Here is a 15932-nt window from a genome sequence, read left to right as displayed (position 1 = left end):
ATCATAGGAAGCTACCTTACACCAAGTAGACCACTGCTCCATCTAGCACAGTATCTATACTGACTTGTAGTGGCTCTCCAAGGGATGCCAGGGATTGAATCTGGGGCCTTTTGCAACCAAAACCTCCTTTATCACTGAGTGCAAAGATAACAGGATGCCTACCCAGCATCCACCCACTCCCCACTCCCCACTCCCCCTCCTCTGAATTGTATTGGATCTTTTCCTCCCCAGCCCTGGGAGGAAATGAGATCTCCTTAATGCAAAGCAAACACACAGACTTTTCAGTTTCACCCTAGCAAAGCAAAGGCACATGCTTATCACTTTATTGATAACATAGCAAAGACACAGGCTAGTCAGTTTCACCTTAAAGCAAAAGCATAGGCTTAAAACTATCCACAGCAAAGCAAAGGCACAGGCTTGAAGGTTTATCTGGAGCAAAGCAAAGCTCATCAGTTTCACCTTAAAAAGGCCTTCCTTAAAAGGAGTTTGCTCCTGGAGGATTTGTTAACTGAGGTACTACTGTTGTTGTATGTTTTTGTTTTTCTAGCTTTATTTTGTGTTATTTAATGTGTTATTCACTTTAAGCCACTTCTATGTTGTAGAGAAGCAACCTATATATGTCTGGCCCTCCTAGTGTCCTGTCCTTAACACACGCTCTGCTGATCTTGCTTTGTACAACAACAGGCACTTCTGGGAATCTTAAAGGGGCAGTACCATGGGGTATGCGACAATTAGTGTAAAATTACAGCCAGTTCTAAATTCTTCTCTCCAGTTTTTGTATCTCTGACTCCCTATTCTGCATTAGCTTTAACCAAGAAATGGCTAGGCTTGAGGGATTTATCATCCCTACCTCACCCACTTCAGGAATTTGGATTATAATTCCACAGGATAATGATATTGTACATTTATATCAGAAACATGAATATGTGTAAAGGGGTGTGGAAAAAATTACTGTTAAGACTTGGGCTTATGTATTGAATTAGGGTGGAGGGAGCCATAGGGAAAGATTGGCTTTGTCACAAAAAAATGATGCTATCAGAGAAGGACCCAATAGACATACTGAACTGTAAGCCAAATAACAGGATCCCCCCCCAAGTATTCCATGAATCAACATGGCTCTTGATTCAAAATAATGTTGTACATCACTGAAAAACTAAGAGTTTGAAGGCATTTTCTGGCTATGACACTGTGCAAGAATATTACTTTGGAGCATTTAGAAGTCCACAGAACCATCTCCAAAAATTAAATATAGGGACTGTTTATGAAACAGACAAGGTGGGGCAAGGAGACTGATGAAATCCATAGACTTACACTCATTTGTAATAAATGAAAGCCTTTGCACAATAGTAATCAGAACTAGTTCTGTAACATCGCCATTTAGGAAAGGATAAGCGTACACTAGGTATGGGTGAGAATTTAGATTCAGTTCACATTTTAAGCAGAATTTATCAAATTCTCAGTTTCTGAGACAATATGAGAACCGAAACACAGCCATCCTTCGAAATTTGCATTTATTAGAATTTTGAGATGCAGTTCGCCAACTAAACAATATTTACAAAAATGCCATGTATTAGGGGAAAGTGTGCATAAAATGAATATATGAGTGAAAATAACAGGCAAAAAGGCATGATGTGATGAGAAATAGCTTGCAAAAATGTGTATCTTTGTCAAAAGTGCCTACAAAAATGTGCTTATTTGGAGAAATTCGCACTAAAATGATGCAAGAATTTTCATGAGGATTTTTAAAATAAAAAATTCACAGATTGCTGCAGAAATTTAGAGAACTGAATTTAACATTGGAAAAATGAGAAACTGAGAGAACTGAAAGTGACAGATCTTTCCATCCCCAGTCTGCATGTGTTTATTTTCACACTGAAGTTCCATTAATTTTAATGGAGCATACTCTTAGATACGTGTAGAGAAATGCTGTCTATATGATTGTCTGTTAATGTCTTGTACTCTGGAAAAGATTTCAGTAACCTTTGATGATATCAGAGAGCAACCACCAAGGTTCAAGGCCTTCCGCTAGTACTATGTTGCAAGCCTCTTTAGTAGTAGCTGCTTGGTGACAGGTTCTGAAATTGGGGGAATTTATAGATGGGGCCTGGATCAGGTAAATTCATCTTGATTTGTCTGGGGAACAACAGACTTTGATTGGTTGTAAGATCTAGACAGTAAAGAAAGGGCAGTTAATCCTAAATCGTAGTAAAAATGTCAGTTAGGAAGTTGATGATGGTGTGAGGCAAGAAGACCAGAGGAAGCTGAAGCAAAGGTGGATACCTGAGGCTTGAATATTACAGTTTATTTTTCCTGGGGCAATGATATTTTGCTAATAAAGATCAGAAGAACAGGTGGCTGTGTTAGGCTAAGAGGCTTCCTAGAAAGTTACACAAGTAGGTTTTTATATCAGCTAAACTGTCCAAGCACCCAGAGGTACGAGAAGGGCAGCTTTGCTCTCAGTACAGTAGCTGGATCTGGCTGCAAGTGAATCTGGCTAAAGTGGGTTAGGGGAATGTGGCCTGATTTGTTTGCATCGCTGTGCAGGTTCCTGGGAGGAGCTCACAACCACTTTGCTTTTCCCTGGTCTTTTGTGCTGCTGTGCTGAGCTAAGCCAAGGTTTGGCTTAGCCAGTGTATCATGCAAATCAGGTCAATGACACTTGAGTCCTTAGAAACAGTGAGTACATTTAAAACCCCAAAGTAAGTATCAGTATTCCATTAGGTATTCCATTCTGTCTTCGGTGTTGGTGTCAATCTCATACCTACGCCTATTACACCAGCCTACTAGGTTTTGAAAGTTTTCCAAAGGAATGGGAGGCAGCAGAAAAAGATCACACTGGAGGAACTCTCGGTTATATAGCAGACAGTTCTATGCACCCTGAAATATAAAAATTAAGCATAAATATCTAAACCATGTGTAGAAATAGTGGGGCCCAAGGGGATTGCTTCCCTATTGTATGTGTGCATAGTACTGAAAACATGACACTGATTCCATGCTCACTTACTCAGGAGTAAACCACATTGAACTCAATAGTACTTACTTCTGAGTAGATATATCCCATTATATATGTTGACTCAGAGAGAAGCCCCATTGAGCACGGGGGAGGGTCATCTCTAAGTAAACATATATAATATAATCTATATTATGTATTATATAAACTGTAATATACAGGCATACCCCACTTTAACGTATGCAATGGGACCGGAGTGTGTATGTAAAGTGAAAATGTACTTAAAATGAAGCAATTATCTATGCATGTACTGCACTGCAATCGCCACTAGATGGCAGTGGTGTCATTCCATTAAGTGTCCGTAATCGCAAAGCGCGCGTATGTTAAGTGGGGTATGGTGGCGTATGGCGCATGTATGTTACAAGTGAAGCGATGTTAAGCGGGGTATGCCTGTATAAACTGTAATCCTAAACACAACTACTAAGAAATGTCCCAGTCAAGTGAATGGGATTTACTTCTAAGTAAATAAAAAGGCTCTGATCCTAAAAAGACAAGTCCCACTGAAATCAACAGAACATGAGGGCTTCCTGCAGATACCATGTTATTAGGAGGTCCATTCCACACAACATAGGAAACGGACCTTTAGGGTGGTGGCACCTACTCTTTGGAATTCCCTCCCCTTAAATATTAGACAGGTGCCATCTCTGTTATCTTTTTGGTGCCTACTGAAGACCGTCCTGTTTCAACAAGCCTTTTAAGAAGAGACCTTATCAGAGTCTGCTTTGGAATTGCTTTTTAATATGTTTTTAAATCTTTTTTTAAAAAAACATACTTTTAAACCTTTTCTTAAAAAAAGATGTTTTTAAAGCTTTAAAAATGTTTTTATAGATGATGTGTTTTAATGTATTTTAGGGTTTGTTTTTATGATGTTTTCAAGTGTTTTTAGTGCTTTGTTTGCCACCCTGGGCTTCTACTGAGAGGATGGTATATAAATCAAATTAATAAATAATAAATAAACATATCCCCTTGTATTTAGTCCATCATTCTGATTCAAATCCTAAATCTATTTTTGCTTCAAAGTAATTGTTATGACCTATGCTTTAAAGCAAGTAGAAGCTGAATTGCACTTATTTAGAAGTAAATTCCACTAAGACCAGTCCCACTTACTTGGAAATAAGTTTCATTCTTGGTAGCAAATACTACATAACTCTTGCTTGGGGGAGGAGGTAGTTTGTTTGCTAAAGATAGTAAGAAACTACAGAGCTCCTTAGTTTGATACAGATGTCAACTCAGCATTCACAACCCTGAATTCAGATCTTCTCTGCAGCTTCTGTTACCAACTTTTAAAGGCACCACATGTGTTTCCTGGATATTTATGGAGGTTGCTCCAGGCAACCAATGAATACAGGCATTTAAAGGAGCCCCACCTAGTTGCAATTACATTCTATTTACTCTTTTCCTGAGAAAGGGGAGAGACTGCTTTTAGGGTGCTTCCACATGGAGGTTTGATATTGCAAACAGGTCATTCGGATATTGCAAATGGCTCATGGGCAACAGGTTTTGTGTTTTTTTAACATCAGGTTTTCTATGGAAAGGATAGATCTGGATTAAATGGGAGGAACATATGGACTATCATTTTAATGCTAACAGCATTCTGTGGATGCTATATTAGTTTAAGAGCAGTACTATTTATACAAGTCAATATGCAATACTTCCCATCCCATTTTTGATATTTAAGAAAGGGAAAGAAAGACAAAAGAAAATGTTGAAAAATCAAATGTTTTTCAAATGCTTTTTTTTTAGAACCATGTGGAAATTTATGATTAGAAACTTCACTACTTAAGCATGCTATTATTGATATTTTTATGATATTAAGTAGATGGAGGCTTTTTCAAGTGCTTCAACTCAAATATATTTACACAAACTTAGTACTGGCAAACCAATGTATTTAATGCCCAACTATCCTCCAATCAGTTATCTAGATTCTCTGTCCCCAAACACTTCTGTAAGCTTTAAGGGAACTGTGGCTACAAATCAAACAGAGGTGTTGTTTTTTTACATTCTGCACAATTCTGAGTGCTTTTAGATAGCCAGTGTGATGGGTCTCTATAAATAGGACTGCCAACTGACCAAGAAAAAAACTCAACTTGGGCTGCTTTTTCAAATCATTGGTCATCCTTTTACTAGGAACTACAAAACACAGGGAGGAGAGGCGATGGAGGAAATGATAAAATCCCTTATTTGGAAAAGAAAGCCAGCTATGTGAGACCAAATATTTACTATCCTATGTGTTCTATCAACAGGTAAAAAACAACACAATATTCATTCTTGTAGCATTTCAATGAAATTTCAGGAGGCAGTTCAAGAAAAGAAATGTATTAAGAACATCACCTTCATTATAAATAATGCTGAATAATAAATTATATACTCATGGAAGTATATCAAAAGCATTTTCAAAGGAAAAAGAAAGATATGTTATTATGACTGTAATCCACAATATGTATGTACTAAATTATCTTAGGTTGCTTCCAGATGACTTTTGTATTGAGCATTCATCCATATTTCATTCAGATTTGTTTGTGAGGAACAGCAACAACATTCAGTTTTGAGAAAAACCGGTGCAACATGTGAAATAGGCAACACAAAGAGTGTAAGACTCATCCCTTAGGAAATCACAAGTAGGTTCCTATGAACATAAAGTAAAAAATAATCTGAGGGGACTAGAGGAAGGCAGTTTGAAAGTTGACAGTTTAAGAGATATTCAGGTAGAGGCAAAAAAAGCATCATGTAATTGGTAGGCAGTTAATCCATGTTTTATTCAAATCTTTTAACCTTGCTGGGATTCTGGATTTTATCAAATATCCTGCACAGCAGTAAGTTATTTGTGACAATCCCTTAGTGAGACAAGGAAGCTCCACCAAGATCTTAGGGCAGGAGACCAAAATAAATAGCTAATCTTGATAATGTATTTTAACAAATGCAAATGTTGGCCCTAAAGAATGGAGATGAATGAGGAGCTAAACACATTTACTAGCTGGAAAGTCACTTAAAGCCACAGGGAAGAGAGGTTGGGAAAAGAAAAAGAATAGGAAGAAGTTGGATTCCTGCCTACAAATAAAATTGCTGATGCACAGAAGTGAAGACTGTGCTTAACTTCTAACAGAAGAGCTAGTCTGGTTGAAGCATGCCTGGGAGTTGTATTCTTTGACCTGTGGGCTCCTCCAAATTAGTCACTATTTTGCAAGAGACATTCAATTGCATGCAAGCAAATTTGGGCTTGCTCAATTAAAGCATTACATGTATATGTCAGAATTAGGGTTGCCAGGTTCATGGCCTGAGACTGATCCTGTATCTTTAGGAGAAGAGAAAGTCAGCCAAGTGCAGGTGTTCTTGCAACATTGTAATAGGAAAAACCACAAGGTGGAATTCTCCCTTCCCCCCTGCACAACTTTTAAAGATACAGAAGACCTCTTGGTTGCCAGGCCCAGTCTCATTGAACTCAATGACAAGGCTGGACATGCTCAGTATGAACCAACTGTCAGTGTTCTAAAAGCTGGACTCACAGCTGTTGGGCTTGCCTAATCAGGGGGCTACATCCACACCAGACCTTTATTTCATTTTAGACAGTCATGGTTCCCCCAAAGAATCCTGGGAAGTGTAGTTTATGAATAGTGCTGAGAGGAGACTCCTATTCCCCTGACAGAGCTCCAGTGGCCAGAGTGGTTTAACAGTCAGCCACTCTAATAGAAGCTCTGTGAGTGAAATAGGGCATTCCCTAGCAACTCTCAGCACCCGTCACTAACTACACTTCCCTGGATCCTTTGGGAGAAGCCATGACTGTCTAAAGTGAAATAAAAGTCTGGTGTGGATGTGGTCAGTGACAGCTTTGGATTAATTTGGGTGGGAGGCTACATGTGTGTGCTGTAGAATAAAAAGGTGGGGGAAACCCTGAATAAGAATGATACTGTTTACAATGTTTTCCTTTTGGAAAGGAAAGATGCTTCCCCTCCCCCTTCCACCTCCAGCTATCTTCCTCCCCTTCTCTCCCTGCTGCTCCCCCAGATCAGTTTCACCTATCCTAAGCATGATTGCATAGGAGTAAATCCCACTGAACTGAAAAAGCATGCAAATGATCAAACCTGCCCTCCCTTCCTTCTCCTCCTCCTCCCTCCTATCCCCTCCCTCTTGCCTCTTTTCTCCCCCTTCCTTCACCCCTCCCCTCCATCCCCCTCCCCTCAGAGGCACCAAATTTTTCCAAGCTACACAGGAAGTGGATTGGAGTGTGAAAGACCAACCCAAATGGTGTTTGCATTTTGACAAATTTGTAGAGCAGTACAATATCTCAGAGAGGAGGTTAGGTCTCCTGCTCCCCGGTGCATTCACTATAGCTACCAATTTCCCTGGTTTTAAAGTTTGATAGAAATATCTGTTGGCTATAGGTATGTTCTTAAATTGCAAGGTTTTTTTTGCCTATTAGTGAATTTTGTCACAAAGCAAGGAAACGGAAATGGTAAACCCTGGTCCAAGTTGAGCTCTGCTAACACAAGAAGAGCTGTTAAATCCTTTTTGTTTGAACTGGGACTTTGTCTGAGCAACAATAGTTATGGGGAACTTCAGTTTATTCTTTGTTTCTCACAGTTGATTCCTGGTTTGACACACACTCCACACACAACTGTTGGAGGGGAGGGGAGGGGAGGGATGAACGGGGAGTCAGCAGTTGTCTACAGTTCAGCCCTGATTTGGAATAAATACAGCTAACAACGTAGATGGTCCATACACTTAAATCAGCAGTCAGTAAAGCATGAGAAACATTCTTGACATGCCTTCTTTCCAGGTGAAAGCCTAGAGCAAGACACTGAGGGGGGATGGTGTAATGCCAAGGGCAGATTTTGCCCTTGATCAGAGTGGGAGTGTAAGTGTGATGACCTCTGGGAAACAGAGTAGCTAAGTTTTGTGGGAGTAGTAGCTAAGTTTAATAAGGAGAGGACTACCACCTGGGTTACTTTGTGCTAGGCCTCAAGGTTAATGAGCGCCACATTCACACCATACATTTATTCCGCTATTATTCCACTTTAAACAGTCCTGGCTTCCCCCAAAGAATCCTGACTATTTAAATATGACTATTTAAAATAGAATAATAGTGGAATAAATCTACATTGTGAATGTGGCCAAGAACGTCAGGTTCAGCTGTGCTATCATGAGATACACCTGACTGGGAATTCCCAGTCCGGTAGTCTTTGATTGGGTGATTGCTAACATGTACCCTGATATAATCGGGGGATGATGCCTTGTCTCTTTGTCTGAAGCTTGATACTCATGCTATACTGATGTGTATACCAGGTTTCTTGTTTTACCAGGGAATGCTGATCTATGATTACTATTGGCAAGTATCCTAGGCAGGTTCCAATGGTTTGGAATAGTTAGGCTGAGATAGTCTTTGTTATTTTTGACAGACTTGTACCTTACTTCTTTGTACTTTACCTTATTTTTTTATTTTTATATTGTTATCCTTTTCCCCTCAATATTTTCCTACCATTTGTTTTTAATTCCTTTTACCTATTTGGCTTGTTATTTTTTGTATAGTTCTCTTGTATGTATTGCTTCTTACTTTTTTGAATAAACATTTTTGTTAGAATTACTTGGTTGTGTTGTATAGTAAAGAGTTCTAATTCCATAGTCTTGACCACAACGCCCATTATCTACCATGTAAAGCTGTGATTTATAGCCTCTGTGGGCAGAGGAAATGCTGGTAGCCCTGGCCCAAAAGAACCCAAGGGTTCCTCCAATGGTTGGGGAATCTCCTGGCCAAGACCCGGTGGATATATAGTAGTGGTGGCAGCTTACCATGATTTAGGAGGGTTTTTAACCCTGCTTAGTTTTGCTGGCATTTAGCTGGTGGGTGGCTTGTTCTCCCAGAGCTAGGGAGAAATGGCCACTGGGAAAACCTGGAGGAGGGTGTTCATTACAGATGGTAAGCTCAAGTTAAATCACCAGTTCAAAGTAAAGTGACAAAAAGGACTGTAGAAAAGAAATCTAGGAAGGGGTGAGGAATCATGAATGTTCCTAAAACAGTTTCAAACTTTTAAAAACCTGTTTTTTGAAAGAAAAGGTACAAAAGAGATCAAGATAGCTAAAGCCACAATCCACAGTTTCCTGGGTGTAAGAGTATACTTACTGAGTTATCATTGAATTTAGTGAGACTTGCTGTGTAAACATGTTATAGGATTACGCTGTAAGAAACACATAGCGAAACTATTAAAAAGGCAGGAAGACAGGATTATCAAAGATGATGGGATGCCCAAGATCCATATATGCCCATTTTAACAGAGGAGAATTGTAAAAGATAACATTTGATTGAAAACAAAGAAAAATGTCTGGAAAGATACATGATCATCAAGCAGAAGACCAAATGTAGAAAAATTGCAGTCTGAGTCTACGAAGACAAATGTCATGGGTCATTATCTCAGATTTAACTCTACTTTGACTGAAAAATGTAAAAAGCAAGCAGAAGCATTGGAAGAAATGAACAACAGCCAGAAAAGTATGATCAATGTTTTTAAATGAAGAAAAAATAAGTACAAGTGAACTCCTGGTAAAATAATTATCAGTTTTAAAAGTTTACATTTTAAAAAGTTTAAAAATGTTGCAACTTTTCAAAAATGCAAGAATAAATTGAAGACTAAAATTAAGGGGGGAAAGAAGCTGTAAACCAAAGACAAGTGATATAACTGTTTTGTACGTGAAATTAATGGGTTTTAATTTCTTTATAAAATGGAGACTATTAATTTGCATTTCAGGCACAGCACCCACATGTGAAGGATCCTTTTAGAGCTCAATATATCCTTGCTGACTCCCTTTCTCTATGCACGTGTGCAGACTGGTACCCTCATATTCCCTTCCCTTATCCAAGACCCCCTAAATCAGGAGTGGGGAACTTTCACCCTCTTGATGTTGCTGAACTACAGTAGCTCCCATCAGACTTAGCAAGCATGACCAATGGTCAGGGATGATGGTAGTTGTAGTTCAGCAATGCCTGGAGGGCTAGTATTGACTACTGCCTAAAATAGGGATAGGATACCTGGGGCACTCCAAATGTTGTTGGACTCAATCAGCCTCAGCCAGCAATTCCAGTGACTGGTGATAATGGGAGCTGTAGTCCAACATCTGGAGGGCCACAGGTTTCCAATCCTAGTCCAAATGAGGACAGCCTGTGGCATGTGTGTATAAACAGTTGTCAGATCCTTGAAGAGTATCTCAGAACTTCAGAAACTTCACAATAGTAATTACTTAAACACATCAAGAGACCATCAATTTTGTTGTTTCTAAATACTCATGAAAATATGTATTTCACAAGCTTACTGCAAGATAAATCCATAACAAGTCAAGAGAAATGAACAAATATCAGATGGCAGCTTTATATTGCCTTATATTGAAGTTTTTTCAGTAAGAAACAGTTTCCCTAAAAGGGGAATGGGGAACTGAGGTATATTAACATGCAAAATAGCACAGACATAGGTTCTTTGCAAATTGAAAAACCTCTATGAATGTTTGTGTACACTAAGATCACAAAACTATTCATTATGAAGATTTAAAGTACTATAAACAGCTGGTAGCCCTGTCACTGAAGTAATTACATCATGGGGGGGGGTTTGGATTTAAATCTAGTTATTTGAACATTGTTTCTATTCGGTTCACCACAGTGGGATCTCTAATTTGTTAATGTAGTCAACAGCAAAGTAGTCTATCTTAGACTAATTAGTCTCCTTGAAATCAAACATAAAAATTATACAGTACAAAAGGCTAGTAAAAAGAAATTCAGGTGGTTTGCCACTAGAGTGCTCTTATGATGATAAAAATCTTCTGCTGGCTAAACATGCTAATTTTTCTCAAATTACTTTTGGCACCTTGTGAAATCTTCTGCATGGATTACAACTGCATCTAGTAAGCAACATTTTTAAAAAAAGATGAGAAGGTAAACAGGAACTGCACAGTTGTTGATATTTATATGGAACTGGAATTGGTTGAATTGATTACTATTCCCCATACAAAAGACCATGAAATTACAAGAACATTGATAAAATGGACTGTGATTTATGTACAATGTAATGATTCTGCATTCTCAATAGATACTTCCACTTATGTTAAATAGAGAAGGAATTGTCTCCCAAGGCCTTTGCTTTTGTTTCACAGCAACACTGAAATAAAAATGCTGGGTATAGTATATCATGGAGCTGGCTCATTTTGACCCCAGTTTGTTAATGACCTCATTCACAGAACTTTCAGAGAAAACAATAGTCCTCATTCACTACAGTATCAAGCAAACCACTGTATGTACAGTGCAGGTGCACATGCAAAGATGTCTCTAACAGCTGTCTGTGCATCAGATTTCACATAAATGCAAGGAGATGCTGGATAAAGATGAACAACTATTACATATAATGCTCAGAACATGCTACAACATAACAGAGATAGTCAGTACATTGGCAATCTGCCCATATGCAGTAAGTCAAGTGTGCTTAGCCAATTCATCTTTTCCTATGAGAAATCACCTCTCCCCATCTGGATACAAGGAAGGGGGTAGCTGATGCTGGAAATGGACTGCTGAGTGCTTCTTGAAGGGAAAGAGATGGAGATATGAAAGAGTTGGCTCACCATTACATGAGAGCTGTACTGTAGATTAGCCTTTTGGTCTCCGTAGCTGCCAATCAGTGCTTTAAAGCCCTCTAGGAGACAATGTAGTCTTTGAAAGTCTTTGAGTGGAATTCCATTAAACAATTGTACTAGTGCAAGGATTAGAATTAGCGTAATGGGACTTTCCCCCTTTGCCTCCACCGCACGTGCCCCACACCATCCTCAAATCTGTTCCAGAGGGTTGGGGAACCCTCAGAATAGATTTAGGAGGCATGCAGAGGGAGGAGAAGGAGACAACATTCTGTTGTGCAAGGTGAAATCCTCACACTGACAGAACCATGTACGTCAGTTTACATGTACATGTACCAGTTTACATGTACGTCGCCTAGAGTGGCCATCGGCCAGATAGGCGACACATAAATTAAATTTTATTATTTATTATTATTATTAACCAGTTACTATGTTGAATACAACCCTTTATGTTTGTAGAGAATCCCTCTAATCCAGAAAAAAACAAACTAAAATAGTTATTACACTACCCATGTTCAAGATTAATTTGAAAGATGCAAGTGGAAAGCCAGCTCAGCAGGCAACAACAGGGCCAGCAATTGGTGTTGCTGGCTCTAAATTTGCGGGCTCTAAATTTCTGTTTCTACAAGACTCTTTCTGTAGGTCCTCAGTTAAATGAAATAGTCCTATGCCTACCTCTGAAGGTTTCAGAAGAGTCCATAGATTGATGGATGGACACACACATATATATACAAACGTCCCTCCCTCCCATAGCACACAAGTTCATAGTGTTACCACATCTCTGGCTAACAACAGCTTCCCGTTCTTCAAGGATATGCTGTAAAGAAGCTGCAACTGAATGGGCAGAAATTAGGGGAAATGGTAGGAAACAATATAAACTGAAAAAGTGCATGCTGAAGAGGCTACAGGGCTTCATTTTTAAAACAGTAAATTATACAGTACATGCAGCAAGCCTATTTCCATCACATTAATCTATCCTCGAGAGTTCTCTATCTTTTAAATACTGATATTGTAGCCATTGTTTTGAAAGAACGTACAGCTCTCCAGTGACTATGAAACCTGCATACAAATCATACTTGGCCCTGTCCTTGCCATTTTCCCTGAGTTGCAATGGATCTACACAAAGGTTGGCTAGGAATAATTTTTTTTTAATTTAATTACATTTTTAGACCGCCCTATAGCATTAAGCTCTCAGGGCGGTGCACAACAGGATAAAACACATTTAAAATACGAGCAAGTGTGAATTTCATTATACAGTTATAAAACATTTTAAGCACAAGATTAAAAGATTAAAATAAGAATTTCAATTACAAAGTTTAAGCTTAAAATGCCATTTAAAATGCCTGGGCAAAGAGGTAGGTTTTTACCTGGTGCCGAAAAGATAGCAGAGAAGGCGCCAGGCGTATCTCATCAGGGAGGGCATTCCATAATTCGGGGGCCACCACTGAGAAGGCTCTAGATCTAGTTGTCGTTCTCCGGGCCTCCCTATGAGTTGGGACCCGGAGAAGAGCCTTCGAGGTTGAGCGAAGCGAACGGGTAGGGACATAGCGGGAGAGGCGTTCCACCAGGTATTGCGGTCCGATGCCATTTAAGGCTTTATAGGTAAGAACCAACACTTTGAATCTGGCCCGGAAACATATTGGTAGCCAGTGCAGTTGGGCCAGAATAGGTGTTATATGGTCAAATTTCTTTGTCCCAGTAAGAACTCTGGCCGCAGCATTCTGCACTAGCTGAAGTTTCCGAACCGTCTTCAAAGGTAGCCCTACGTAGAGTTCATTACAGTAGTCCAATCTAGAGGTTACCAGAGCATGGATAACTGAGGCGAGATTCTCCCTGTCCAGATAGGGTCGTAGTTGGGCTACCAGCCGAAGCTGGTAGAATGCATTCCGTGCCACCGAGGCTACCTGAGCCTCAAGTGACAGGAGCGGATCTAATAAAATCCCCAAACTACGGACCTGCTCCTTTAGGGGGAGTGTAACCCCATCTAGGGCAGGTCGAACATCAACCATCTGGGCAGACAACCCCCCAACCAACAGCATCTCAGTCTTGTCAGGATTGAGCTTCAGTTTATTGGCTCTCATGCAGTCCATTATCGCGGCCAGGCAGCGGTTTAATACATCAACAGCCTCACCTGAAGAAGATGAAAAGGAGAAGTAGAGTTGCGTATCATCAGCATATTGCTGGAAACGCACTCCAAATCTCCTAATGACCTCACCCAGCGGCTGCATGTAGATATTAAAGAGCATGGGGGACAGAACTGAGCCCTGCGGGACCCCATACTGGAGTACCCAGGGACTCGAGCAAAGCTCCCCAAGCAGCACCTTCTGGAGACGACCCTCGAGATAGGAGCACAGCCACTGCCAGGCAGTGCCTCCAACTCCCAAATCCGAGAGTCGCTCCAAAAGAATACCATGGTTGATGGTATCAAAAGCCACTGAGAGATCAAGGAGAACTAACAGAGTTACACTCCCTCTGTCTTTCTCCCGACAGAGGTCATCATACAGGGCGACCAAGGCCGTTTCTGTACCAAACCCCGGCCGAAAGCCCGATTGAAATGGATCCAGATAATCAGTTTCATCCAAGAGAGCCTGGAGTTGGCGAGCGACCACACGCTCTAGAACCTTGCCCAGGAATGGGACATTTGCTACCGGCCTATAGTTGTCAAGATTATCAGGGTCCAAGGATGGTTTTTTTAGGAGCGGTCTCACCACCGCCTGTTTCAGGCGGGGTGGGACCACTCCCTCTCGTAGAGAGGCACTGATCACCTCCTTGGCCCAGCCGGCTGTCCCATTCCTGCTAGCTTTTATTAGCCATGAAGGGCAAGGATCCAGGGTAGAAGTGGTCGCCCGCACCTGTCCAAGGACCTTGTCCACATCCTCGAGCTGTACCAACTGAAACTCATCCAATAAAACAGAACAAGACTGTGCTCTGGACACCTCGTTAGGTTCAACTGTTACAATACTGGAGTCAAGGTCCCGGCGAATGTTCATGATCTTGTCCTGAAAGTGTCTCGCAAACTCATTACAACGGGCTATTGATGGTATTATTGCGTCCTGGGAACCAGAATGTAAAAGTCCCCGGACAACTTTATAAAGTTCCGCTGGGTGATTAACAGATGACTGAATAGAGGCAGCAAAGTACTGCTTCTTTGCTGCCCTCACCGCCTTCATATAGAGCTTGGTAGAGGCCCTCACAAGTGCATGATTACAATCGTCGGGAGTTCGCCTCCATTTGCACTCAAGCCGTCTCCGTTCTTGCTTCATCACTCTTAGTTCCCAGGTAAACCAAGGAGCCAACTGAGCTCTGCATAGGAGAGGGTGCATCGGGGCGATCGCGTCAACTGCCCGAGTCATTTCCGTGTTCCACAGATTGACCAGGGTTTCGACAGGATCGTCAGTTTTATCAGTCGGAAAACTCCCTAGAGCCCTTTGAAAACCCTCAGGATTCATTAGTCTTCGGGGGCGGACCATCTTAATTGGTCCTCCACCCTTGCAGAGGGGAGAAAACAGTGTGAGTCTAAACCTCAGTAGGCGGTGATCTGTCCATGACAAAGGAATAGATGTAAAATTCCTCACTCCCAGATCACCATCCCCTATTCCCGTGGCAAAAATCAAGTCTAGAGTGTGCCCCGACACATGCGTGGGGCCAGTAACAAATTGAGACAGCCCCATGGCTGTCATGGAGGTCATGAAGTCCTGAGCTGCTCCAGACATAGCGGTCTCAGCATGAATGTTGAGATCCCCCAACACCAAAAGTTTGGGGGATCGCAACAAGTCCAAGACCACCTCTGTCAGCTCAGTTAGGGAGGCTGTTGGGCAGCAGGGTGGACGGTACACCAACAGTATTCCCAGTCTGTCTCGCTGACCCAATGTAATGTGCAGACACTCCAGACCATTAGCCACCTGGATAGGGTGCCTAACAAGAGGGATGGAACTCCTATAGACCACAGCGATTCCTCCTCCCCGACTCTCGGATCTGAACCGAGTACCCAGGTGGGCATAGCTGGGAGAGATTAACACCTCCCAGATTGCTCACCCAGGTTTCGGTTATGCATGCCAGATCGGCCACCTCATCCACAATTAAATCATGGATGAGGGAGGTTTTATTATTTACCGATCTGGCATTAAAAAGCAGCAACTGGAGATCCGAGAGTTGACTGATAGAACTACCAGCAGTCCTGTGGGTGTGAGGAAGACCGGAACACGGTACAGCCACCAGTTGTCTGGGCCGAGTTCCCCTCAGCTGGCATGTCTTCCTCACAACGCCATACCTCCCATTACCCGTCACTACACTGACAGGGGCCCCCTTTGGTTCTCCCTCC

General features: G+C 41.2%; 1 protein-coding gene across 2 annotated transcripts in view; it reads right to left on the bottom strand.

Annotated features, from left to right (window-relative positions):
• C7H10orf90 (chromosome 7 C10orf90 homolog) overlaps window positions 1-15932 on the bottom strand; it is a 188908-nt gene that overhangs the window by 6341 nt on the left and 166635 nt on the right. The window lies entirely within an intron of this gene.

This window comes from Rhineura floridana, chromosome 7, assembly GCF_030035675.1.
Source record: "Rhineura floridana isolate rRhiFlo1 chromosome 7, rRhiFlo1.hap2, whole genome shotgun sequence".
Classification (NCBI taxonomy): Eukaryota; Metazoa; Chordata; class Lepidosauria; order Squamata; family Rhineuridae; genus Rhineura; species Rhineura floridana.
This window is presented reverse-complemented; position numbering and strand designations above follow the sequence as displayed.